Here is a 26,666-nt window from a genome sequence, read left to right on the forward strand (position 1 = left end):
CCACACCCCAGGCATATTGATGCTGGAGCGCGGAACATGTTTCCTTAGCAACCCCGCTCCTTGGCGGTACTCATTCCTCCCTCCGTGATACCTCATCCTCATCCACATATGTATCCTGGTGCTCTCCCATCCTCTCTTTCTTGGGGACAACATTTCCATCAGGAAAAAAAAAAAATCAATTAGTCACCTCACCCAGAGACTTTTGTTCTTTACTAATTAGGGGGAAATAATGGCAAGAATAAGCAGGAGGGGAATGTACTGTAAAGTCAGAGTTCCATCCCAGGGTTCCTGTAATCACTGAACAATCAAGTGGTTACCAGCATTAGCTAGACTTGAAGGGAAACCTAGCAGTATTAGCTCTTGTCTCTGACAAGGAAGGCACTTTTTTGTAGCAATATTTTAGCAGAATCAATGCACTAACTCAAAGGGGCAACTATCATGCAGGAAACCAGGTGACTGAGATAATAGAGATAAGTAAGTCATTGTGTTGGCATTCTCATCAAAGGCTACCGATGCGGCCAAGACTTGGGAGTAATCTCACAAGGAGTAATGCGGCTGGTTTCGTAATTGTGTCCCCTTCGTTATTTTACTGTTGAATCTGTACCTCAGTAAGATTTCCATTTCTCTCTTTCCCTTCAGCCCAGACCACTTTGTTTTATTTCTAGACATGGTCAGGATGCAGAACTTAAATACTCAAGAGTGTTATTAGTCTGCTGAGGGATATTGAGAGGGCACACAACCGACTCAAGTTACTTCTCGGTACAGAGCTGTGATGAGTTATGCCATTTTTTCCCCTCTAGTCTTGTTTGTAAGACAGAAAAACAACCCTGGCTACTGTCTCATTCATATTCAGTGACTTGATTTGAGTATTGTTTTAATACTTCATCAGAAAAATTATCATTCTCTTTTTCCTTTCCTCATGTAATTTTAAAAGGTTTGCTGAATTTTAAAAAGTCTTTTTGTCATGTCTTCAGGCTTGTATTCTTTTTCATGAAAAAACACACCTCCAATTTGATAATAGAGGTCACAAACTGATTCCTTTTGAAATGTACTCTTCAGTAAGTTATTTATTTCATAATAATAACAGCAAACACACATAGCACTTGCTACGTCATTGTACAAAACGCTTTATGTATGCTAAGTCACCCATGCCTCAGAACAACCTACTGGTAGGTACTGCCATTCCTCCAATTTTATAAATAACGAGGTTGAGGCACAAAAAGTCACACAAATAGTAAATGATGGAGCTGACATTTGAGCCAAGCCTAGCTGGCTCTAGAATATATGATTTTTAACTTCTACCCTGTATTTTGATTAAAAACAAAAATCATGATCTATGACTTAGCCTATCAAACTGGGAGCACTAAAGCTATCAAGGGTTTTCAATTTTTAAAATTAGCTACTGTCATTTTTCTAATGGAAGCACAAAATACCTAGCTAGCAGTATAAAACCTGTTCTATTCTCAGGAAAAGAAAAAAACTTACATATATATATATATATATATATATATATATATATATATATATATATACACACACATACACACATATGTATTCCAGATCAGAAGAGAATCTCAGAAAGCACAGTGATATTTGTGGTAGATAGGTGATTCAAATAATGGAAAAATTAGATTCTTTGTGAAATGCTTATATCATTTCTTGGCTTCTTTTACAGCAGCATGCCATGCTTTCCTAACACCAAGAGGACAATTGCTCACTGTACAGGCACATCTCAAAAGTAGCTGCATCTCCAAAGACTGAGAGAGTGCTTCCTAGATGTTTATTGAGTGAGTGATATGAATATAAATGGAATAGTTTGCTGCTGCTTATGGAGGCTTGATCCCCTACAGTTAGAAACAGAAAGTGGTTTCTCTGAGTTGCAGAATATATGATCACTTATTAAAATGTCAAGTTCTTTAGGAAGGTTGATGCATTGTAATTCTTTAGCATGAATGCGTATACTGATGGCAGTTGGAATATATATGTTATATATGCTCTCTCTATGTATTCTATATATTCCTCTATCTATCTATCTATTCATCTATCTATCTATCTATTCATCTATCATCTATCTATCTATCTATCCATCTATCTAATCTATCTAATCTTCTAGAGTGAATAGGTTCTCAGGGAACACCTGCAAGCAAGTGATAAGATTGAGAGTATGACTGGGATGGGATACATCTTATAAAAATCAATTCTGAGGACCAGATGAATGGTCGATAGGATGAAAGAGAGTCCTGCATAGCTTAATTTTGAAAGAAAAAAATGACTGAAGCAAATTACTAAAAAAAAAAACCATGTAAGTAGGTAGGGACAGAAGTTATCTAGAAAGCCACTTAATCCCAGTAAGTAAATGTAAAAGGATAGGCTCTGAAGTCAAGACCTGTACCCATGGGTTAGAGTTGAAAGTCAAGGACGGACAAAGATGGTGTGTGGGGAAAGGTCAGTCCCCCAAACGTAGAGCTCATCAGGAACAGGGTCAGAGAGCTGGTGAAGATGGAGAAACACTGCCATGCAGTGAGGTAAGGTGTGCTCTCCCAGCCCAGCCAGAGTTCTGTCTGACAGACACCTGTGTGGGACAGCTGTGAATTAATGTCAGCCTCAGTTTTAAAAAGACAAAACGTTTGTTTGAGAAGTTAAGTGAGTCTATGGAGAGAGAGGAACATCACCTTTTAGAAGTGCACCAGACGCCCTGAAAAGATATTTCACTGACTATTAACATTGGAAAGGACAGCTAAAAAGAAGCCAACAGCATACCATGGGTAATGTGTTGGTATTGAGAGCTATTATAAAGGTATTTGGTGTGTGTGTGTGTGTGTGTGTGTGTGTGATTTAGTGAATGAGTATAGTGTAGAGAAGAGATGTTCCAGTTTTGTCCCAATGGGCATAAAATTATACACACCATAATAAAATTATTTAGGGTCCTCCATTACATCCAGGAACTCTTTAGATAGAAATACAGAGAAGTGTATCTGACATAAAAGCGCATGTTCCTAATCACTGCAGTGTGCAGGTAGTTGACGTAATCCTGTTTTAAGTGCTTCAGTCTGGACAGTCAGTTTTCTCCTGTCATTTTTGCCCCCGGACAGTGGTTATCCTTGAGCAGGTGTCTTTTCTTCCTGCACGTTGAGTGTGCTGTATGACACAAATTTAAAGATCCCAGGTTGGGTATGAATGAGATTTTAGGGTCATACTACATCAGACGTTAGATCAGTTAAGTCTCTGATTTAACACCCTGCAGAGGAAAGTCCTGTCAGGATTATCTTTTCTGGAATTTTGGTGTTGTTACTTTTTCTAGGCTATCTTCACTGTGATTCTATCCTTTTAGAATGGTGACACTTATCAACGTCCAGAGCTGTTAAGTTTTAGCCTCTTATATTCCTGCTTATGTCCTGTTTCTATGTTGTAATGCCAAAGTATTTGTTAAAATATTAGAAGAGATGATAATTGTTAGAAAATGAACATCTGTATTACAAGTATGCTTCTCTAATGAGAAACATAGAAGACGGAATGAGCTTACTGTTATTAATTATTTGACAAATAAGACGCTCATTTCTGATTGGCTTATGGGAGGAGAGTGATAGATATTTGGAACATAAAGCCCATGTGTCAATCACCTTCTTTCAGCTCTAAAACAGTTCTGATCAAATTTGAAACAATCGTAACTTGCCTTTCCTTCTGTGCTACATTGCGATGTGGAATGTTTAATGAATATGAACATGAACTTTTGAATCAGACAGGCCTATGTCTTTCCCCAGCTTTTTCACACCTAGCTGTAGACCTTGGGCATGTTATGCAACATTTTAAACATCAATCATTCATAAAATGAGAATAATACTATGTACCTCAGAGAATCAGTGTAATTAACTTAGCATAGATCCTGGCACATATGCAAATGTTCCATAAATGTTAGTACATATTATTAGTTATGTATACTTAACTATACTCTAGGTCCACTTCTTTCTGGACCCATTAGGCTACCACATCTCGTACATAGAACTAGCAGCATGTATAAATTAAATGTCAGCCCTGAATCTTATGCTTTTAGCCAAGTGTAGCGTTTAGTATTGTGTCATGCCTTAAACAACTCCTGGTACCCTGGACTACCTCATTTTCCTATCTTTCATGTCAAATTCACACTGGATGCTTGGATTCCTTTCACAGCTTAATGATGACAGTAGTGACCTGATCAAAGCCAAGTAGTGGCTAGAGGACAGAGCCACACACAGTCTTAACCAGGTCTGCTGTGGTGACCATTATCCTTTATTATTTAAATGCTGCTTATATTATCCCATATTATCTACATTTACTCAGGGCATAAGCATTCCCCTACGGTTGGTCTGCTTTGGCTCCTGGATGCCATTTTTGACAAACCCAACGGAATTTGAATGTCAAGCCCACCTAACTGGCAAAGAAGGAGTTTAAAGCCACTACCAAAGTACTAGGAGAAGGTGCACTTTGGCAAACTGGAAGCACGGATCACGCAGCTAATTGTTGGGCACGAGGTGAAAATTTAATCTTGCAGCTCTAGTCACTGACTTAAACTCCACCAGCACCGCTAATGCTTTGGACAGAATGTTCCTAGGGCTCCTTGTGCAAAATATTTTTGTCAATCAAACGTCCCAGGTTTTAGGTGGTAGAATTAGGGAAATTTTTGGTAACCTGCCTGATGTATGAGACAAAATATGTCTTCTCTCATATGCAGTCTTTCAGCCTCCTCCAAAAGGCTTTCTACCAAAGTTACAGTGGATTTGCACTCTCTGTGGACATTGGAGGTCAACCACCGTGCTACTGGGTTTCAGTTGTTGGTGTGAGGCTTTTTTCGGGAATGGTGTCCTTCTTCCCACTTAATTCCAAAATGGGGTCGCGTAGCTCTCTCATTATTAAAGGACACACAAGCTGTCCTAATGCTGGAATTCATAAAAGCAGGTCCTGGGTACCCTCTCATCATTCCTGTTCCAGGTAGGAATTGCCTGCCCTAACTTTTCTGTGTCTCATTATCCATTGGAACTCTCTCTCCTTGTTTTTCCATTTATACCTTCACTCCAAAGACTTGGAACGTCTCATCATTTTCCTGCCTATTATCACAGCTATTTTCTGTGATCACAGTTCAGGTTTTACTCCCTGGCTATGTAATCTCCGATAATACTGGATAAACATTCTATCTAATGTGATTCAGTCTCTGAAGCTTAGTTGAGCAGAGCTTCCTTCCGCCTTTCAGCCCAGTCCACCTGCCAGGTTCACTCAGTCTTCACCAAGTGAGACCTCTCCATGGCATCCATGCCTCTCTTGCTCTATCTTCCTGTTTATTCTAACATTCAGATGTGGTCCCTGGATGCTCCAAACACAGACATAGGGAGTTCTTCACAGATAGGTCTCGCTCGCTTGACAATTTCTGTGTTAAACGTGTAGTAGTTGAGGGACTAGGTAAAAGATTTTGGTGACATTAGTTAGTTTCATAACCCACACGCATAATTTCTCCCTGGACAGAAGAAGAAGAACATTTGGATTTGTTAATTAAGTTGTGTAGCCTGGGAAAGTGGGGCAGTGCAATTCATCACACCCGACCTCTTACAGGGCCTCCTGAGGCTTCGGGTGGAATTTTTTTTTGGGGGGGTGGGGTGGGGGGCGGAGGAATTTGATGAGAGGAACTGAAGTGACTCCAGTTTCCCTGATTCTAAGCAGGTGAAATAGAACCTGACTGAGCAGGGCAAGGAGACCCATGAAGGACCCTGAGCCCAATATGATTACGATAGTTGTCTTTGCCTGGCAGAAGCCCTGAGTTAATGCACATTAAAGTCTAAGATCATTTTTTAAGTCGTCTCCCAATGCCGACTCTCTTCTGCTATATCAACTCAACAAACTTTGAAATCGGGGCTACGAAAGAAAACCCTTGGAAATGTCTTCATTTATTTGACAATTATCTAGATAGTATCTGCTACGTGACAGTATCTAGATAGTATCTCCTATGTGACAGATGCAGTTCTAGGTGCTGGGGATATAGTAGTGAATAAAACAGACAAGATTTCCTGCCTTTGTGGGGCTTACAGTCCAGTACTGGAAAAACAGCTGTAAACAAGATAAATAGGTAAATATATACCAGTTAGAAAGCAATTAATGTATAGGAGAGGGCATAAAATTCCATGAGTTGGATCGTGCAGGAGGGCGGTATAAAATTTCAAGTAGGGTAGAATTTTGAGTTAAGGCGTGAAGGAAGGGGTCACTAGCCAAGAAGGTATCTGAGGGTCTGTCATCCTAGGAACAGGAAAGAGCAAATTTCAAAGGCCTGAGACAGGACGTCCTCTGGAAAATTTGAAAAATATCAAGGAAGATGGTAGAACCGGAGTGAAATGAGGTAAGAGGTATATGTGTGTGTCTGGGGGGTGGGATTTATGGGCACAATAAGAACTTTGACTTTTACTTGGAGATGGAAGCTATCTGTGAGTTTTGAGCAGAGGAGAGACAACATCTGATATGACTGATTGAACAGATCATCTGGCTGCTCTGTTGAACACAGATTTTAGGGAGCAAAGGAAGAAGCTAGGAGGCCAGGTAGGAGACTAATGTAGCAACCCAGGTGGGAATTGATGGTGTTTTGGAAGGAGTGGCAGGGGGCTTATTAAATTAGAGATCTATCTTGAAGGTAAAATCTAAGACTTTTTTTTTTACAACTTTATTGGAGTATAATTGCTTTACAATGTTGCGTTAGCTTCTGCTGTAAAACAAAGTGAATCAGCTATATGTATACATATATCTCCACATCCCCTCCCTCTTGAGACTTCCTCCCACCCTCCCTATTCCACTCCTCTAGGTGGTCACAAAGCATTGAGTTGATCTCCCTGTGCTATGCAGCAGCTTCCCACTAGCTATCTATTTTACATTTGGTAGTGTATATATGTCCATGCCACTCTCTCACTTCGTCCCAGCTTCCCCTTGATGTTGAGCATTCTTTCATGTGTTTGTTGGCAGTCTGTATATCTTCTTTGGAGAAATGTCTGTTTAGGTCTTCTGCCCATTTTTGGATTGGGTCGTTTGCTTTTTTGATATGGAGCTACATGGGCTGCTTGTAAATTTTGGAGATTAGTCCTTTGTCAGTTGCTTCATTTGCAAATATTTTCTCCCATTCTGAGGGTTGTCTTTTCATCTCGTTTATGTTTTCATGCTTCAAAGCTGTGCAAAAGCTTTGAAGTTTCATTAGGTCCCATTTATTTTTGCTTTTATTTCCATTTCTCTAGGAGGTGGGTCAAGAAGGATCTTGCTGTGATTTATGTCATAGAGTGTTCTGCCTATGTTTTCCTCTAAGAGTTTTAGATTGTCTGGCCTTACATTTAGGTCTTTAATCCATTTTGAGTTTATTTTTGTGTATGGTGTTAGGAAGTATTCTAATTTTATTGTTTTACATGTAGCTGTCCAGTTTTCCCAGCACCACTTATTGAAGAGGGTGTCTGTTATCCATTGTATATTCTTGCCTCCTTTGTCAAAGATAATGTGACCATATGTGCGTGGGTTTAATCTCTGGGCTTTCTATCCTTTTCCATTGATCTATATTTCTGTTTTTGTGCCAGTACCATACTGTCTTGATTACTGTACCTTTGTCATATAGTCTGAAGTCAGGGAGCCTGATTCCTCCAGCTCTGTTTTTCTTTCTGAAGATTGCTTTGGCTATTCAGGGTCTTTTGTTTCCAGACAAATTGTAAAATTTCTTGCTCTAGTTCTGTGAAAAATGCCATTGGTAATTTGATAGGAATTACACTGAATCTGTAGATTGCTTTGGGTAGTACAGTCATTTTCACAATGTTGATTCTTCCAATCCAAGAACACGGTATATCTCTCCATCTGTTTGTATTGTCTTTTATTTCTTTCATCAGTGTCTTATAGTTTTCTGCATAGAGGTGTTTTGCCTCCTTAGGTAAGTTTTTTCCTAGGTATTTTATTCTTTTTGTTGTGCTAGTAAATGGGAGTGCTTCCTTAACTTCTCTTTCTGATTTTTTGTTGTCAGTGTATGACTTTTATAATAAACTCACTAAAGAATAGGAAAGAAAAATCAAGATGCAAAGCAAGGATTTTGGCTGCATCAGCTAGAAGAATAGTTATCATTGACAGGTATGTGGAACATGGCCAAAAGAGTAAGTTTAGGAGGCAGAAAGTAAAGAGCTCAGTTTTTAGTATGTTTATGGAGATGCTCTTTACACATCCCATCAGAGATGTCAAGTAGGCAGTTTGACATCAGAGTTTTCTTGTTTTCACATTTTTATTCATAGTCCTTTTCAAAAGGAAAGGAAAACATGAGGTAGGATCAGAAGCCTTAGGTTCCTCCAACTTTCTGTGGTTCTAAATGGCTCTTGGCTCATGGAAGGACAGCAATGTTTATGGTGGTAAGAGATGATGAAGCTCTTAAAGCACAGAAATGCCTGCACTTTCCTGAAATGGCAGCTTTACTACAATGGTTTTTTTTTTTTTTTTTTTTTTGCGGTACGCGGGCCTCTCACTGTTGTGGCCTCTCCCGTTGCGGAGCACAGGCTCGGGACGCGCAGGCCCACCGGCCATGGCTCACGGGCCCAGCTGCTCCGCGGCATGTGGGATCTTCCTGGATCGGGGCACGAACCCGTGTCCCCTGCATCGGCAGGCGGACTCTCAACCACTGCGCCACCAGGGAAGCCCTACAATTGATTTTTAAAGCTGTTAGTAGTCTGTGTTGTATTAGCTTCTAAAATTTTAGTTCTATATCACAGTCCAAACATTAGTATAAGGATTTTATCTTTCAATCCTGATCATCAGTAAATTTCACTTGCAAAAGTTAAGACTCACAAAGACTCATGCTGTGACTTGCTGAGTAAGAAACTCAAGCCAAGTAGATTCAACATTTATCTCTTCATTCAATGTCTCCAAATCAATGGCAAGAATAAAAGGAAGCCAGAGGACATTCTGGTAGAATGTCATGACTTCCTCTCTAAGAAGAATGGAGTACACACTGAGATCTCATGACTCAAAGGCACATGTCTGCCTCTTGCTCATGTCTGACCCAGTCAACACTGACCAGGGATGTCTATGGCCCTGATTCAGCCCCTAAGAGTCAAATACCAGCTTATTCACCGAAAACATTGTGCACCAGGACATTCTGCCATCAGTGTTCTGGGAGAAAGCTCCCATAGTCCTCTGCATAATCCAATTCTGAAAGCATCCCATTTTTAACAATATGCAGGCTCCCATGAATAGGCAGCTTTTCATCAATGTTAACAAATGGAAATTATTTCCCCTCCAGCACATACTTTTTTCCCATTTATTGCCTACCTAAGTGACCTTGAGGCTGCATTCACCATTTATAGTTTTTAATTGCATTTTATTTAATTTTAAAACTTGAACAAGATGAATATTTTGTTTGGTCATATTTTCCCTGTTATACTACAGCAGTGTTTCTCAACCTTTTATTTATTATTGAGGGAAGAACAGAGGAATAGACATTTTTTGCCTTATTATGCCCCAACTATATCATATTAATACACAGTTGTACTGTATATCTGTTTATGTATGGTCGGTCCTTGGAGCAATATGTAAGCTCCTTCCCCTCTAAAGAACCAGTTTTTACCCCTTTGGGGGCAAGGTTGCCCCTGTTGAAAAATTCATGTTCTGCAGTGTTTCAATGTCAGGACTGAGGACAAAGGTACAAGGGGAAAAAAGGAAGCATGTAGTTTCTGCTGCTGACATGATCACCACTTTCCCTTTCCTCAGGGATGAGACGAGACACTCTTAAAAGTTAACATTGATAAGATGTGCATTTTTGTGTGCCAAGTGGTTCATTTACATCAGGCAGCCTAATGTCCTCTGAGACAAATACACCTGTTACTCTGAATCGGACAGCTGCCATGTGTGCTTTCTGTATTCATAGATGGTTTTCTAGTTTTGCCATCTAAAAAAATTTCCTCATAGAATTAATTCTGCTTATAGGATTAAAAACCAACTGGGAACTTTGCAGAAGTAGTGGTACTTCAATCCATTCTTTGTGGTCTTTCCAGGAATGCATTTAAATTCAGGTCAAGATAGATGAAAGGTCATAATTAGGGTGACAAGGAATGGAGCTGGGGCTGAATGGCTGATTTTGTTATATCAACAAAATATGGCCTTACTAAGGATTTCCTACTTAAAAGCTGTGCAGGTGAACTTGAATTTGTAAGATATGTGGGTAGGTGCCATGCTTGGCTACATGCTAGTATATTGGCCTTTATGACATCTGTTATGTTTTCTTCTAAAAAATTCTTTTATAGGCTCCATGTTTACTCTTTGAATAACAATTTTTAGATAGAAAGTTTACAATTGTGACTATATTGCAAAAATGTTACACATCCAATGTGAATAATATAGTTGAAGAGAATACATTACATGCCTGTTATATTATAGTTTTGTATAAAGATAACTCCATATTGAAGTTAAAGCTTAAAATTGTATTTTTTTTTTAATTAATTAATTTATTTTTTGTCTGTGTTGGGTCTTCATTTCTGTGCAAGGGCTTCCTCTAGTTGCGGCAAGCGGGGGCCACCCCTCATCGTGGTGCGCGGGCCTCCCACTGTTGCAACCTCTCTTGTTGTGGAGCACAGCCTCCAGACGCGCAGGCTCAGCAGCCGTAGCCCACGGGCCCAGTTGCTCCTTGGCATATGGGATCCTCCCAGACCAGGGCTCGAACCCGTGTCCCCTGCATCGGCAGGCAGACTCTCAACCACTGTGCCACCAGGGAAGCCCTTAAAATTGTATTTATTAGTAGCATTTTAGGTAATTTTACATGTGGAAAATATATTCAAGATGTGAAACAGAAGCACCTGCATATAATTTGTCCTTTCCCTGCTAAGCTTCAACTTTCAGCATCACTTACTGTATTATTTTTAAGATAGAAGAAAATGATTTTTATTTTTTATTCTTTTTTTTTTTTTTAATTTCCAGAAGACTCAGTTCTAGCTTTGATATTGGAGTTGCCTGGCATCAAAAGCCCTTTCACTAGTTTTTAGTGACCCACATATTTACAGCTCATAATAAAAAATGATTAAAGCTTTTTAAAAAAAATATTGGCTTTTCCAGTTGGCCTCCTTGCTCATGTTGATCTCTGATTTTCCCACTCTTAGTGTGTAAGGAAAGCACTTTATTAATTTAAGTGTCTGTTTTATGTAAGTTTTTTAAAGCTAAAAGAAGAATTTTTTTCCTGTTCCACCTGGATGTGGAGGCCTAATAATTTTCAGTATTGATGTTTCATAATTAGAAGAGTCCTTTAGACAGTGACACCCTATTTTTTAACTAATTCATAAGTAACTGTCTTACTTGATACTTACTCTCATCTTTATTGGATACTAATGAATATTTTTGGCACTGAATGAACAAACTTCCATTCATTTTGTGGTTTTGACTATTTGGAATCATACCTTTTAGAATACATCAGATCAGACCACAGAAAACATGCAGTTTCAATAGTGAAGTGCAGTTATTTACATAGGTGTCATGCCATCATCATTACCAAGGGAATTTTATACCCAAATTTCTCTTTCATATAGTTCTATAAAGGCAGAGAGTATTCTTCCTATTTGACAAAACAAAAAAATGAAAAAACAACCTCAGAATTTTCTCATTTGTGTAAGGTACCAAGTCTGTGGTAGAGATGAGAATAAAATCCGAACTCTTTGGCCCTTCCACAGGAATACATTTTCTTTGGGAAATAATCATAGGTAGTTAAAAAGGGACCTTTATAAAAAAAAAATGTGATGTATGTGAACTCCAAGGCACCTGATGCAGTTCAGTAAACATTCACAGAGTGTTCTCTGTATTTCTCAAATATTGAGGAACTCTGTTTCCTCCAACTCTGTTTTCCAGGTACCCACTGTGTGATATGTAGCCCCTTAAACAACAGGAAATGGTCTTCTTTTCTCTATTTCCAGATTGTAAAACAAATGCTGTTTATATGCCTTTACCTGACAATCTAATGCAGTTACCATGCACACATAGCACAGTAGAAGAGCGGCAATTTGTAAGGTGGGTATTTTACATTCACCTCATTTGTTAGCCTAATGCGCCAGTAAGGAGCATTATTTCATGCTGGGTTGATTTTCTCTTTTCAGGCTCTGCCTAGGGGATTCGGAACTTCCTAGCCTTTGAACAAAGAAGTAATTTAAAGGCATGAGACCACCTAAACCCCAGAAAGACTTGCATTATTCCTTCTACTGGTAGAGTTCTACTTATTAAATGAATGTAATTTTGAAAGATTGCTTGAAATGTTAAGTATATTTAAAGCAGCTGTTCTACCACCATGTTAAAGGAAACACTATAATATAACATAAATATGACTCATAATTTAAAATCTCAGCTCTAGTTGTAACTTTTCTCCTTCTTGTTTTGAGATCTTTGGCATAATATTTGGAGAGACTCTCTTTCCACTTGTATATCATTACAACAATCCTAGGAGATACTGAGGAAAACAACAAAGGCAGAATTTTGAGCTAATAAATAGCCCACTCACTTTATCTTATGTTCAACCTCCAAATGTTCTATAAAAATACTCTAGAACATAGATGAAAAGGAAACTGAACAGAATTATAAACTAACAATAGGAAGAATCCGCATAGTGAGGTCCAGAGAAATCTCCAACAACTGTTAAGATGTACTCTTGTTTTATATTACAGTTGATCCAACTTCTGAACTAGGACAGCGGATTGCCATGAAAACAGGAGGGACGGGGTTTTACTCTCCTTACCAATTGTCCTGAAACCTCAAATGCAGATGCTACACGAACCAAAACAATAGACAGTTGATCTCACAGGTGTTTGGAAACAATTTCTGAACAAGTACGAGCCATTGCCTCTTTCCTCTCATGTTCCCCATTATCATTAACATCAGACAGCTACTTATGCTGAGATTCAACAGCCTCCCTTGCTCCTGCTGGGGCCTCAGATGTAACAGTGAGATCTTGTTCCACAACTATCCTCAGCTCTGAAAAAGGAAGGAAATGAAATAGTTCATGTGAATTGGGTTGAGTTAGGTATCTGCAGCCAGCTTTTTTGTCCCTTCTGACTGACACTAATTTTGACAACTTGTATTTTCCCAGAATTTGTCCATTTTATCTAAGTTGCTATGTTTGTTTGCATAAAGTTGTTCATCATGTTCTCTTATTGTTCTTTTAATATCTGTAAGATCTGTAGTGATAACTTTGTTATCACCCTTGTCAATAGTAATTTGTATTCTTTCTCTTTAGTTTCAGAAAATCTAGTTAGGCATTTTATTGATCTCATCAAAGAACTAGCTTTGGACACTGCTAATTTTCTTTACTAATTGTATTGTTAATTTTTCTATTTTATTTATTTCCCTCTTGTTTTTACTATTTCTTTCATCCTATTTACTTTGGTTTCATTTTGTTCCTTTTTTTTTTTTTGCTTCTTAAGTTGGAACCTCAGGTTAGTGATTTTAGATTTACCTTTTCTAATGTACACACTTTAAGCAATAAATTTCTCTTAGTCTTTCTTTGGCTGCATCACATAAATTTTGATGTTTTCTCCTTGTCATTTAACGTAATACTGGAAGTCCTAGCCACAGCAGTCAGACAAGAAAAAGAAATAAAGGCATCTAAATTGGAAGGGAAGAGGTAAAACTCTCTCTATGTGTAGATGACATGATCTTTATGTGAAACAGATAATATTCACTAAAGTAATATTAGTATTTTTTAGTGGAATTCAGAATTTTATGTCCCACTTCTCTTTAGCCCCCTTTCCCTTGAAAAAAGTTTCCTGAAGAATATTCAGACATTCATTAAATCCCCAATAGTTAAGGAAACCTCAAGTATCACTTTATGGCAATTCTTATCCTGATATATCCAATCAAGAATACCTGATCTCAAAATATATATATATATATATATATATATATATATATATATATATATATATGTAGAGGCAGTGAAATGAGATAGGTAGCTGAGCGTTCATTCTCTTACAATAGAAAAAAAAATAAACATTATACCTGATCTCACAAGGTTAACTTTTCCAAAGTAGTCTTCAACACCATTCTTTCATAACAAGGCCCTGACATTTTCTTCCAAAATCTACTTTTGAAAGAATAATTCCTGATGAATCTTGGAGAAGAAAAAATAAATATCTGACCATTAGGGTAGCATCTGAAGTCTGAAATCGTTTCCTAGATAAAGCCATTAACTGGAGGCAAGATTAATGAGTAACCACATCTTCCTACTTAGCGTACTTCTAAATAGTTGAGTTGCTTACACCAGCAAATCATCTTTATAAATAGGATTTGGCTCTAGAACAACCAAAATGTCCAAACAGAAATGTTGACACTCTTTCTGAAAATATACCCCAAAAGTCATAGAACCATTGACACAGGGAATGATTCTCTACCTTGAAATCATTGACTCTGTACAAAGGACTCTGACTGTCAGTACATGAACCATTCATGTAACACTTTCAGGCTGGCTTTATTGTCAATCCAGAGTCAGACTTGTATGAATCTCCCTTCAAGATTATCTTCAAAATGAATATTCTTCCCAGTATACAGTTTTAGGATCCTGGAGTGCATATTTTCCAAAGGTGTCATGAGGCATTCCAAATAAGACATCAATAAATGCATAATATTTTAATGAGGTCAAATGACATTTTTGGAATGACCACAAAATAACACAATATACAGTTATCAATTTATAAGCTAAATTGACTCTGAAGAACTAAAAAGCTCAAGCAAGCCCCAAGTATCCTGAGAAATATTTCCATAGAATTGATTACAACTCCTTTCCCACCTCAGGGTCATGATGCCATCCTGGACCTCATCAATTTTCTCAAACAAAATGAGATATTTTATTCTTAGTATGTACCAGAGCTGAGAGAACCATCATCTTTCTGCAAGGAATCTTCAGGTTTCACATGAAATTAGATTTGATTATTTGAGACTTTGAATTTTAATGTTCTCCTGTTTATTGTAGATCCCTTCTGAAGTTCTCTAAACCAGAAACCAGATATATATTGCTAATTAACTAAACTCTAAGAACAAAAACATATATTTTATAAAGCTTAAGATCATCTTTAAAATGTTATGCTTCATAACAGGAAGATTGGATCACCTTGCAATCCCCTGCAGTGTTCTGCTACGATAATCCAGTCCATTCTAATACCTCAAATTTCAATTTTTTTCCCAGTAAATACAGCTTTTATTCCTAGTATTTCTCACCATCTGTAGCTGTCCTCCAAGTACTTAAGTCATTGAACCGTCCACTGAAGGAGAATGGGAGACAAATTTGTAAGCTGTATCCTATTTCCCATTGGTCAAAAGCTTGTTCCATGGGATAGCAATTCCCCTATACTTCCTAGTGGCACACGCAAGGGTGCAGAGCAGCCTGTGACATCATGTGCTTCGGTATCAACAGCAAGGCCCCTGGGTAGGAAGTGAGGGGGTAGATGACAGGTATGCAGCAAAGTGCTGTTGTATTGTGCCCACATGATATTATTTGGAGTCTACATAAAGGTGATCATGACAGTGGTATCTGGAGCTGGAAAAGATGATCAAATGACTCGAAGGTATGTGAGGACAAGATTTAAGGTGAAGTGTAAGTAGTGTCAGCTATCACAAGCGAGTTTCATCATGTGAAATGGCCAGTTTACTCTGATTCACTCACAATCACATCTGGAGAATGAGACCAATTCAGACACTTGTTAATGAGTTTCCATGGCTCAAAGAATTGAGACACTCTGTGCCTATATAACTCTCCCTGCAGTGTAGCTATATGTCTGATACTGCGTTATCTCAGGGAGGGAGGGGAAAGGATATACGAGGAAGAAATGTATTATCAAAGGTCACAAGGATTTAAAGCACTCCCAGGTGAGAGCCAAATGCAAGCCGTGGATCAAATAAAAATGCAACGACCATCACACCATGGCTATAAAGCAGAGTTAATCTGGATCAAACCACAGCAAATTGTTTCCAATGCCTAGCTTCTCTCCTGATCGCACTCCTCGTTCTCTTCCTTCAGCTTTGTGGTTACCCTTTCAAAGGCATTCCCTTCTGCTCATCTTGCTAGCACCGTTACTCATCTATTCCACCACATTTTTGGAAGGTTCTCGCATATTGACAACAATCCCATGCTCACTTCTGCCGTGTTCCTTCCCCACTCTTCAACCCCAGTTTGTACTGTATTATTATTAACCAGCTGGAGGTAGAGTGTGGAAAACCATACTAAAAATGAACCAGCATATTATTTTCATGACTGGATGTATTTGCCGCTTCATCTACCACTACAAGTAAAGGCATACATGCTAGAGCAGCCATATGTGGCTGTCTGTGATCAAATGTGAGCAGTATAATAGCCCATGTGTGTGCCATGGTGTCTTTCCAAGATCTCTCTTAGGACTGTGAGACAGCATCATTTCTGCATATTTTTTGAATGGAATGTTTACATAATGTAAATATGGCCATTCTTTTCCTCCACTTAGGGCTGGCAGAACAAATAAGGCCCTCCAAATTTATATGCCCAATTACTTTTAGGTTAACAAGCTCTGAAGTGCTGTGGAAATACTCCCCCAGAGTTTCATTGTGGGTTAATGGAGAATCATCCAGACTTTCTTCAGGACTATTAGAATAATAAACACCAGGCAGTTTAATCAATTAGACATTTCACCAGGACCATCACTCAAGTGGACAAGTAATTCAGCCTATTCCCCAAGGAAGTCTGGGCTCAGTGATCTCTGCTTTTTGCCAAAACCCCAGTGAGGGACAGTTAAGAATTATTCTTCCAAGGATACAAGGCAGGACCTGTGGGAGAGGCTCCTACAGTGCTTATCTTGGGGAAGTTGTATAAGGACGGCCAGGAACAATGTCCTGATGCAGGCAGTGGGGGTCCCTACCCTCTATTCTCATAGACGAAGAAGTCATAATCAACATATAGTTTTCTTCTCTGAATGGGAAGAGAACATAGTAAAACCTCACTGTCTCAGAGTATATGTGGGTTGATGTGTATGAAGGGGGCAGATTCCCATTTGAATATGCAGAACATTAAAAACCCTGCATTGTAGGATACTTTCAAGGCAGTTTTGTAGCTTTCAAATATATACAGTAGATGGAAATGGAGTGGCAAATTGTTTTCTAATAGAGGTCTTTAGACACCTTTTTTTTTAACACACACATAACGATGATTTATAATATGTCAATTAATTGTTCATAAATGGCACTTCTCAAGTGCTAGAGGGCTCTTGAAAACAATTGTTTCTTTTAAGTATTTTAAATATCTTTGCAGCACACTTACTTATACCGTGAATTATTTAGGAAACCCTTCCTCTATTTTTACCATACAGATTCACAAATTTTTATTTGATGCTGTCTGGTAGACTGTGTTGCTGGATAACCAGTACTCTGCAAGCTTAGTTGCCATTATAAAGAAACAGCTTCTTTCATAGCCATGAACTTTTTTTTTTCCACATCTTTATTAGAGTATAATTGCTTTACAATGTGTGTTAGTTTCTGCTTTATAACAAAATGAATCATTTATACATATACATATGTTCCCATATCTCTTCCCTCTTGCGTCTCCCTCCCTCCCACCCTCCCTATCCCACCCCTCCAGGCGGTCACAAAGCACCGAGCTGATCTCCCTGTGCTATGCGGCTGCTTCCCACTACCTATCTACCTTACGTTTGTTAGTGTATATACGTCCATGCCTCTCTCTCGCTTTGTCACAGCTTACCCTTCCCCCTCCCCATACCCTCAAGTCCATCCTCTAGTAGGTCTGTGTCTTCATTCCTGTCTTACCCCTAGGTTCTTCATGACATTTTTTCCCCTTAAATTCCATATATATGTGCTAGCATACGGTATTTGTCTTTCTCTTTCTGACTTACTTCACTCTGTATGACAGACTCTAGGTCTATCCACCTCATTACAAATTGCTCAATTTCGTTTCTTTTTATGGCTGAGTAATATTCCATTGTATATATGTGCCACATCTTCTTTATCCATTCATCCGATGATGGACACTTAGGTTGTTTCCATCTCCGGGCTATTGTAAATAGAGCTGCAATGAACATTTTGGTACATGACTCTTTTTGAATTATGGTTTTCTCAGGGTATATGCCCAGTAGTGGGATTCCTGGGTCATATGGTAGTTCTATTTGTAGTTTCTTAAGGAACCTCCATACTGTTCTCCACAGTGGCTGTATCAATTTACATTCCCACCAACAGTGCAAGAGTGTTCCCTTTTCTCCACACCCTCTCCAGCATTTACTGTTTCTAGATTTTTTGATGATGGCCATTCTGACTGGTGTGAGATGATATCGCATTGTAGTTTTGATTTGCATTTCTCTAATGATTAATGATGTTGAGCATTCTTTCATGTGTTTGTTGGCAGTCTGTATATCTTCTTTGGAGAAATGTCTATTTAGGTCTTCTGCCCACTTTTGGATTGGGTTATTTGTTTTTTTGTTATTGAGCTGCATGAGCTGCTTATAAATTTTGGAGATTAATCCTTTGTCAGTTGCTTCATTTGCAAATATTTTCTCCCATTCTGAGTGTTGTCTTTTGGTCTTGTTTATGGTTTCCTTTGCTGCGCAAAAGCTTTGAAGTTTCATTAGGTCCCATTTGTTTATTTTTGTTTTTATTTCCATTTCTCTAGAAGGTGGGTCAAAAAGGACCTTCCTGTGATTTATGTCATAGAGTGTTCTGCCTATGATTTCCTCGAAGAGTTTGATAGTTTCTGGCCTTACATCTAGGTCTTTAATCCATTTTGAGCTTATTTTTGTGTATGGTGTTAGGGAGTGATCTAATCTCATACTTTTACATGTACCTGTCCAGTTTTCCCAGCATCACTTATTGAAGAGGCTGTCCTTTCCCCACTGTACATTCCTGCCTCCTTTATCAAAGATAAGGTGACCATATGTGCGTGGGTTTATATCTGGGCTTTCTATCCTGTTCCATTGATCTATCTTTCTGTTTTTGTGCCAGTACCATACTGTCTTGATTACTGTAGCTTTGTAGTATAGTCTGAAGTCAGGGAGCCTGATTCCTCCAGCTCCGTTTTTCGTTCTCAAGATTGCTTTGGCTATTCGGGGTCTTTTGTGTTTCCATACAAATTGGGAAATTTTTTGTTCTAGTTCTGTGAAAAATACCAGAGGTAGTTTGATAGGGATTGCAGTGAATCTGTAGATTGCTTTGGGTAGTAGAGTCATTTTCACAATGTTGATTCTTCCTCTCCATCTATTTGTATCATCTTTAATTTCTTTCATCAGTGTCTTATAATTTTCTGCATATAGGTCTTTTGTCTCCTTAGGTAGGTTTATTCCTAGATATTTTATTCTGTTTGTTGCAATGGTAAATGGGAGTGTTTTCTTGATTTCACTTTCAGATTTTTCATCATTAGTGTATAGGAATGCCAGAGATTTCTATGCATTAATTCTGTATCCTGCTACTTTACCAAATTCATTGATTAGCTCTAGTAGTTTTCTGGTAGCATCTTTAGGATTCTCTATCTATAGTATCATGTCATCTGCAAACAGTGACAGCTTTACTTCTTTTCCGATTTGGTTTCCTTTTATTTCCTTTTCTTCTCTGATTGCTGTGGCTAAAACTTCCAAAACTATGTTGAATAAGAGTGGTGAGAGTGGGCCACCTTGTCTTGTTCCTGATCTTAGTGGAAATGTTTTCAATTTTTCACCATTGAGGACGATGTTGGATGTGGGTTTGTCATATATGGCCTTTATTATGTTGAGGAAAGTTCCCTGTATGCCTACTATCTGCAGGGTTTTTTTTTATCATAAATGGGTGTTGAATTCTGTTGAACACTTTCTCTGCATCTATTGAGATGATCATATGGTTTTCCTCCTTCAATTTGTTAATATGGTTTATCACATTGATTGATTTGTGTATATTAAAGAATCCTTGCATTCCTGGAATAAACCCCACTTGATCATGGTGTATGATCCTTTTAATGTGCTGTTGGATTCTGTTTGCCAGTATTTTGTTGAGGATTTTTGCATCTATGTTCATCAGTGATATTGGCCTGTAGTTTTCTTTCTTTGTGACATCCTTGTCTGGTTTTGGTATCAAGGTGATGGTGGCCTCGTAGAATGAGTTTGGGAGTGTTCCCCCATCTGCTATATTTTGGAAGAGTTCGAGAAGGATAGGTGTTAGCTCTTCTCTAAACGTTTGATAGAATTCACCTGTGAAGCCATCTGGTCCTGGGCTTTTATTTGTTGGAAGATTTTTAATCACAGTTTCAATTTCAGTGCTTGTGATTGGTCTGTTCATATTTTCTATTTCTTCCTGGTTCAGTCTTGGCAGGTTGTACATTTCTAAGAATTTGTCCATTTCTTCCAGGTTGTCCATTTTATTGGCATATAGTTGCTTATAGTAATCTCTCATGATCTTTTGTATCTCTGCAGTGTCAGTTGTTACTTCTTCTTTTTCATTTCTAATTCTATAGATTTGAGTCTTCTCCCTTTTTTTCTTGATGAGTCTGGCTAATGGTTTATCAATTTTGTTTATCTTCTCAAAGAACCAGCTTTTAGTTTTATTGATCTTTGCTATTGTTTCCTTCATTTCTTTTTCATTTATTTCTGATCTGATTTTTATGATTTCTTTCCTTCCGCTAACTTTGGGTTTTTTTTTGTTCTTCTTTCTCTAATTGCTTGAGGTGCAAGGCTAGGTTGTTTATTCGAGATGTTTCCTGTTTCTCAAGGTAGGATTGTATTGCTATAAACTTCCCTCTTAGAACTGCTTTTGCTGCATCCCATAGATTTTGGGTCGTCGTGTCTCCATTGTCATTTGTTTCTAGGTATTTTTTAATTTCCTCTTTGATTTCTTCAGTGATCACTTCGTTATTAAGAAGTGTATTGTTTAGCCTCAATGTGTTTGTACTTTTTACAGATCTTTTCCTGTAATTCATATCTAGTCTCATAGCGTTGTGGTCAGAAAGAGACTTGATACAATTTCAATTTTCTTAAATTTACCAAGGCTTGACTTGTGACCCAAGATATGATCTATCCTGGAGAATGTTCCATAAGCACTTGAGAAAAATGTGTATTCTGTTGTTTTTGGATGGAATGTCCTATAAATATCAATTAAGTCCATCTTGTTTAATGTATCATTTAAAGCTTGTGTTTCCTTATTTATTTTCATTTTGGATGATCTGTCCATGGGTGAAAGTGGGGTGTTAAAGTCCCCTACTATGAATGTGTTACTGTCAATTTCCCCTTTTATGGCTGTTAGTATTTGCCTTATGTATTGAGGTGCTCCTATGTTGGGTGCATAAATATTTACAATTGTTATATCTTCTTCTTGGATCGATCCCTTGATCATTATGTAATGTCCTTCTTTGTCTCTTGTAATAGTCTTTATCTTAAAGTCTATTTTGTCTGACATGAGAATTGCTACTCCAGCTTTCTTTTGCTTTCCATTTGCATGAAATACCATTCTCCAACCCTTTACTTTCAGTCTGTATGTGTCTCTAGGTCTGAAGTGGGTCTCTTGTAGACAGCAAATATATGGGTCTTGTTGTTTTTATCCATTCAGCTAATCTGTGTCTTTTGGTGGGAGCATTTAGTCCATTTACATTTAAGGTAATTATCGATATGCATGTTCCTATTCCCATTTTCTCAATTATTTTGGGTTCGTTATTGTAGGTCTTTTCCTTCTCTTGTGTTTCCTGCCTAGAGAAGTTCCTTTAGCATTTGTTGTGAAGCTGGTTTGGTGATGTTGAATTCTCTTAGCTTTTGCTTGTCTGTAAAGGTTTTAATTTCTCCATCGAATCTGAATGAGATCCTTGCTGGGTAATATTGGTTGTAAGTTTTTCTCCTTCATCACTTTAAATATGTCCTGCCTTTCCCTTCTGGCTTGCAGAGTTTCTGCTGAAAGATCAGCTGTTAACCTTATGGAGATTCCCTTGTGTGTTATTTGTTGTTTTTCCCTTGCTGCTTTTAATATGTTTTCTTTGTATTTAATTTGTGACAGTTTGATTAATATGTGTCTTGGTGTATTTCTCCTTGGATTTATCCTGTATGGGACTCTCTGTGCTTCCTGGACTTGATTAACTATTTCCTTTCCCATATTAGGGAAGTTTTCAACTATAATCTCTTCAAATATTTTCTCAGTCCCTTTCTTTTTCTCTTCTTCTTCTGGAACCCCTATAATTCGAATGTTGGTGCGTTTAATGCTGTCCCAGAGGTCTCTGAGGCTGTCCTCAGTTCTTTTCATTCTTTTTTCTTTATTCTGCCCTGCAGTAGTTATTTCCACTATTTTATCTTCCAGGTCACTTATCCGTTCTTCTGCCTCAGTTATTCTGCTATTGATCCCATCTAGAGTATTTTTAATTTCATTTATTGTGTTGTTCATCATTGTTTGTTTCATCTTTAGTTCTTCTAGGTCCTTGTTAAATGTTTCTTGCATTTTGTCTATTCTATTTCCAAGATTTTGGATCATCTTTACTATCATTACTCTGAATTCTTTTTCAGGTAGACTGCTTATTTCCTCTTCATTTGTTAGGTCTGGTGGGTTTTTATCTTGCTCCCTCATCTGCTGTGTGTTTTTCTGTCTTCTCATTTTGCTTATCTTACTGTGTTTGGGGTCTCCTTTTTGCAGGCTGCAGGTTTGTAGTTCCCATTGTTTTTGGTGTCTGTCCCCAGTGGCTAAGGTTGTTTCAGTGGGTTGTGTAGGCTTCCTGGTGGAGGGGACTAGTGCCTGTGTTCTGGTGGATGAGGCTGGATCTTGTCTTTCTGGTGGGCAGACCCACGTTTGGTGGTGTGTTTTGGGGTGTCTGTGGACTTATTATGATTTTAGGCAGCCTTTCTGCTAATGGGTGGGGTTGTGTTCCTGTTTTGCTAGTTGTTTGGCATAGGATGTCCAGCACTGTAGCTTGCTGGTCGTTGAGTGAAGCTGGGTGCTAGTGTTGAGATGGAGATCTCTGGGAGATTTTAGCTGTTTGATATTATGTGGAGCTGGGAGGTCTCTTGTGGACCAGTGTCCTGAAGTTGGCTCTCCCACCTCAGAGGCACAGCACTGACTCCTGGCTGCAGCACCAAGAGCCTTTCATCCACACGGCTCAGAATAAAAGGGAGAAAAAGTAGAAAGAAAGAATTAGTGGAAGTAGAAAGAAAGAAAGAAAGAAAGGAGGGAGGGAGGGAGGGAGGAAGGAAGGAAGGAAAAAAAGAAAGAAAGAAGATAAAGTAAATAAAATAAGATAAAATATAAATTTATTAAAATAAAAAATAATTATTAAGAGAAAAAAAAAACCGGACAGATAGAACCCTAGGACAAATGGTGGAAGCAAAGCTATACAGACAAAATCTCACACGGAAGCATACACATACACACTCACAAAAAGAGGAAAAGGGGAAAAAATCATAAATCTTGCTGTCAAAGCCCACCTCCTCAATTTGGGATGATTCGTTTTCTATTCAGGTATTCCACAGATACAGGGTACATCAAGTTGATTGTGGAGCTTTAATCCGCTGCTTCTGTGGCTGCTGGGAGAGATTTCCCTTTCTCTGTTCTCACAGCTCACAGCTCAGCTTTGGATTTGGCCCCGCCTCTGCGTGTAGGTCGCCGGAGGGCGTCTGTTCTTCGCTCAGACAGGACGGGGTTAAAGGAGCCGCTGATTCGGAGGCTCTGGCTCACTCAGGCCGGGGGTAGGGAGGGTCATGGAGTGCGGGGCGGGCCTGCGGCGGCAGAGGCCGGCGTGACGTTGCAGCAGCCTGAGGCGCCGGCCAGCGTGACATTGCACCAGCCTGAGGCACGCCGTGCGTTCTCCCGGGGAAGTTGTCGCTGGATCCCGGGACCCTGGCAGTGGCGGGCTGCACAGGCTCCCCCGAAGGGGGGTGTGGCTAGTGACCTGTGCTCGCACACAGGCTTCTTGGTGGCGGCAGCAGCAGCCTTAGCGTCTCATGCCCAGCTCTGGGGTCGGCGCTTTTAGCCGCGGCCCGCGCCCGTCTCTGGACTCCTTTAAGCAGCGCTGTTAACCCCCTCTCCTCGCGCACCAGGAAATAAAGAGGTAAGAAAAAGTCTGTTGCCTCTTCGACAGCCCCAGACCTTTCTCCGGACTCCCTCCCGGCTCGCCGTGGCGCACTAACCCCCTGCAGGCTGTGTTCACGCCGCCGACACCAGTCCTCTCCCTGCGCTCCAACTGAAGCCCGAGCCTCAGCTCCCAGCCCCGCCCGCCGCGGCGGGGGAGCAGACAAGCCTCTCGGGCTGGTGAGTGCCGGTCGGCACCGATCCTCTGTGCGGGAAACTCCTCGCTTTGCCCTCCGCACCCTTGTGGCTGTGCTCTCCTCCGCGGCTTCGAAGCTTTCCCACTCCGCCACCCGCAGTCTCCGCCCGCGAAGGGGCTTCCTAGTGTGTGCAAACCTTTCCTCCTTCACAGCTCCCTCCCACTGGTGCCCGTCCCGTCCCCATCCTTTTGTCTCTGTTTATTCTTTTTTGTTTTGCCCTACCCAGGTATGTGGGGGGTTTCTTGCCTTTTGAGAGGTCTGAGGTCTTCTGCCAGCGTTCAGTAGGTGTTCTGTAGGAGTTGTTCCACATGTAGATGTATTTCTCCACAGCAGTGAATTTTTACTTTTGAAAGACAGTAAGAAATGGGAAAACCATCCAAAATATGATGGAGTGGTTTGACATTTCCAACCCTAAAACGGAGACTTTTTTTTTTCCCTAACAGTTATTATAAGGTCACGTTTTAAAATAAAGACCCGAACTGTTTTGTGTGTGTGTGTTGTGTGTATTTGTGTGGACAGGCCAACTGTTTTCTTGGTTCCTCTTATAAATAACAAGGCCACTGTCCAGCCTGGATGAGAGAGGAGTCTGGGGGAGAATGGATACATGTATATGTATGGCTGAGTTACTTGCTGTGCACCTGAAACTATCACAACATTGTTAATCAGTTATACTCCAATATAAAATAAAAAGTTAAAAAAATAACAAAGCCATTGTCAATTTTGCATTTTGTTAGTGAGCTAAACTTCGTAAGCAAGGGGAGTGTTGGTATAAGAGATTCAAAGTTTGAATTTTTTCTAACATTTCATTTGGCCTAGTTTGATGTCTGTGTGTATGAATACACACAAGCACACACATTTACACACAGTTTTTGCAACTTTCATCACTAAAAGAGATCGGGTAAGATAATGTATTTTTTCCCCTAGAGATGGGAAATAAGATAACACTCATTTTACTGAAGAAAAAAAGAGATTTACAATTGTTGTCCACTGCTGGCAAAGGCACTGTGATTTCAGACAAGAATTTCAAAAACTAAAGGAGAATGTTTCTAGACTTTCCACAGAGAAGTGAGACAATTATTTATTTTTTCACTCAACAGCTGTTTATTGAGCACTTACCCTGTGCCTGACTGTTTTCTAGATACTGAGGATATATCAATGAACAAAATAAAGCCCTCGATGTTATGAAGCTTACATTCACAACCTTTTAACTTCCTAATTTCGTATAACATTTACATAACTCTTTACAGTTTGCAGTACAGTTTCACATGCATTATTCCCTTTTTTATTTTTTAGCAGTACGCGGGCCTCTCACTGTTGTGGCCTCTCCCGTTGCGGAGCATAGGCTCCGGACGCGCAGGCCCAGCGGCCATGGCTCACGGGCCCAGACGCTCCGAGGCATGTGGGATCTTCCCGGACCGGGGCACGAACCCGTGTCCCCTGCATCGGCAGGCGGACTCTCAACCACTGCGCCACCAGGGAAGCCCCCATTATTCCCTTTTGATCATCATAAGAACGTTATAAATCAGACAATACCTCACTAGCTCCAGTGTATAGGTAAGAAAACTGAGGCTCAGTGAGGTTAACTGATAAGTGCTAGTTAAGAGGACTGCTTTTCTTTTTTTTTTCTTTTTGGCCGAGCGGCTGTGGGATCTTAATTCCCCAACCAGGTATCAAACCCGGGCCCACGGCAGTGAGAACTCCAAGTCTTAACAACTGGACCACCAGGGAATTCCCAAGGGCTTGTGATTCCAATTTGACATTTCCAAATACATCAAATAGAATTTCTAATTCTTCGCAGGATTGAAGAGGGAAGCACACTAGGTGGTTATTTGTCTTTTAATCTCATTTCCAGCCTGTAGTAGATTTTGTACTTGAACATGACAGTTTTTGATTCTATGTCCAACAGTGTACCTGCTTCCTTCCAACACTACCCCTCAGCCTTCTGTCCCACGATTTCAAATATGGGACAGCTCTCCATGTCACCTTTCTATATGGGCCCGATTTTCCCACAATAATTCCTTCCTCTTGGAATGAGTACTTGGACACGTGGAAATGCTTTCAGTTCCAAATAATTCAGGAGGAACTCGTATAACACTAGGATGTCAGCAAGAATTCTTCCTGTCCACACTCAACGGCCCCCAATTGGTAACATCAGGTTTCCATGTTAAAAGGGACTTAAAATAATGTCTGAAGAGATTCTTTTGAGAAGATAACCTTGGGTGCTTATATTTTAAAGCTGAATTTCCACAGCAACATTGACATTATGAATACAGGATGGAGTTTTCACTTTATTGCTGAAGGCTGTTATTTGAAGCTATTCCAGGTTTAATATATCTAGAATCCACTTCATCTCTCTGGCTTTATTATTTCCACACACTAAACCTTATCATTTATTTAGGTGGCAGGTAACATTATTCTTGCGAAGAACTAGATCCCATTCTCAAGGGTTGT

Source organism: Phocoena phocoena, chromosome 21 (assembly GCF_963924675.1).
Source record: "Phocoena phocoena chromosome 21, mPhoPho1.1, whole genome shotgun sequence".
NCBI lineage: Eukaryota > Metazoa > Chordata > Mammalia > Artiodactyla > Phocoenidae > Phocoena > Phocoena phocoena.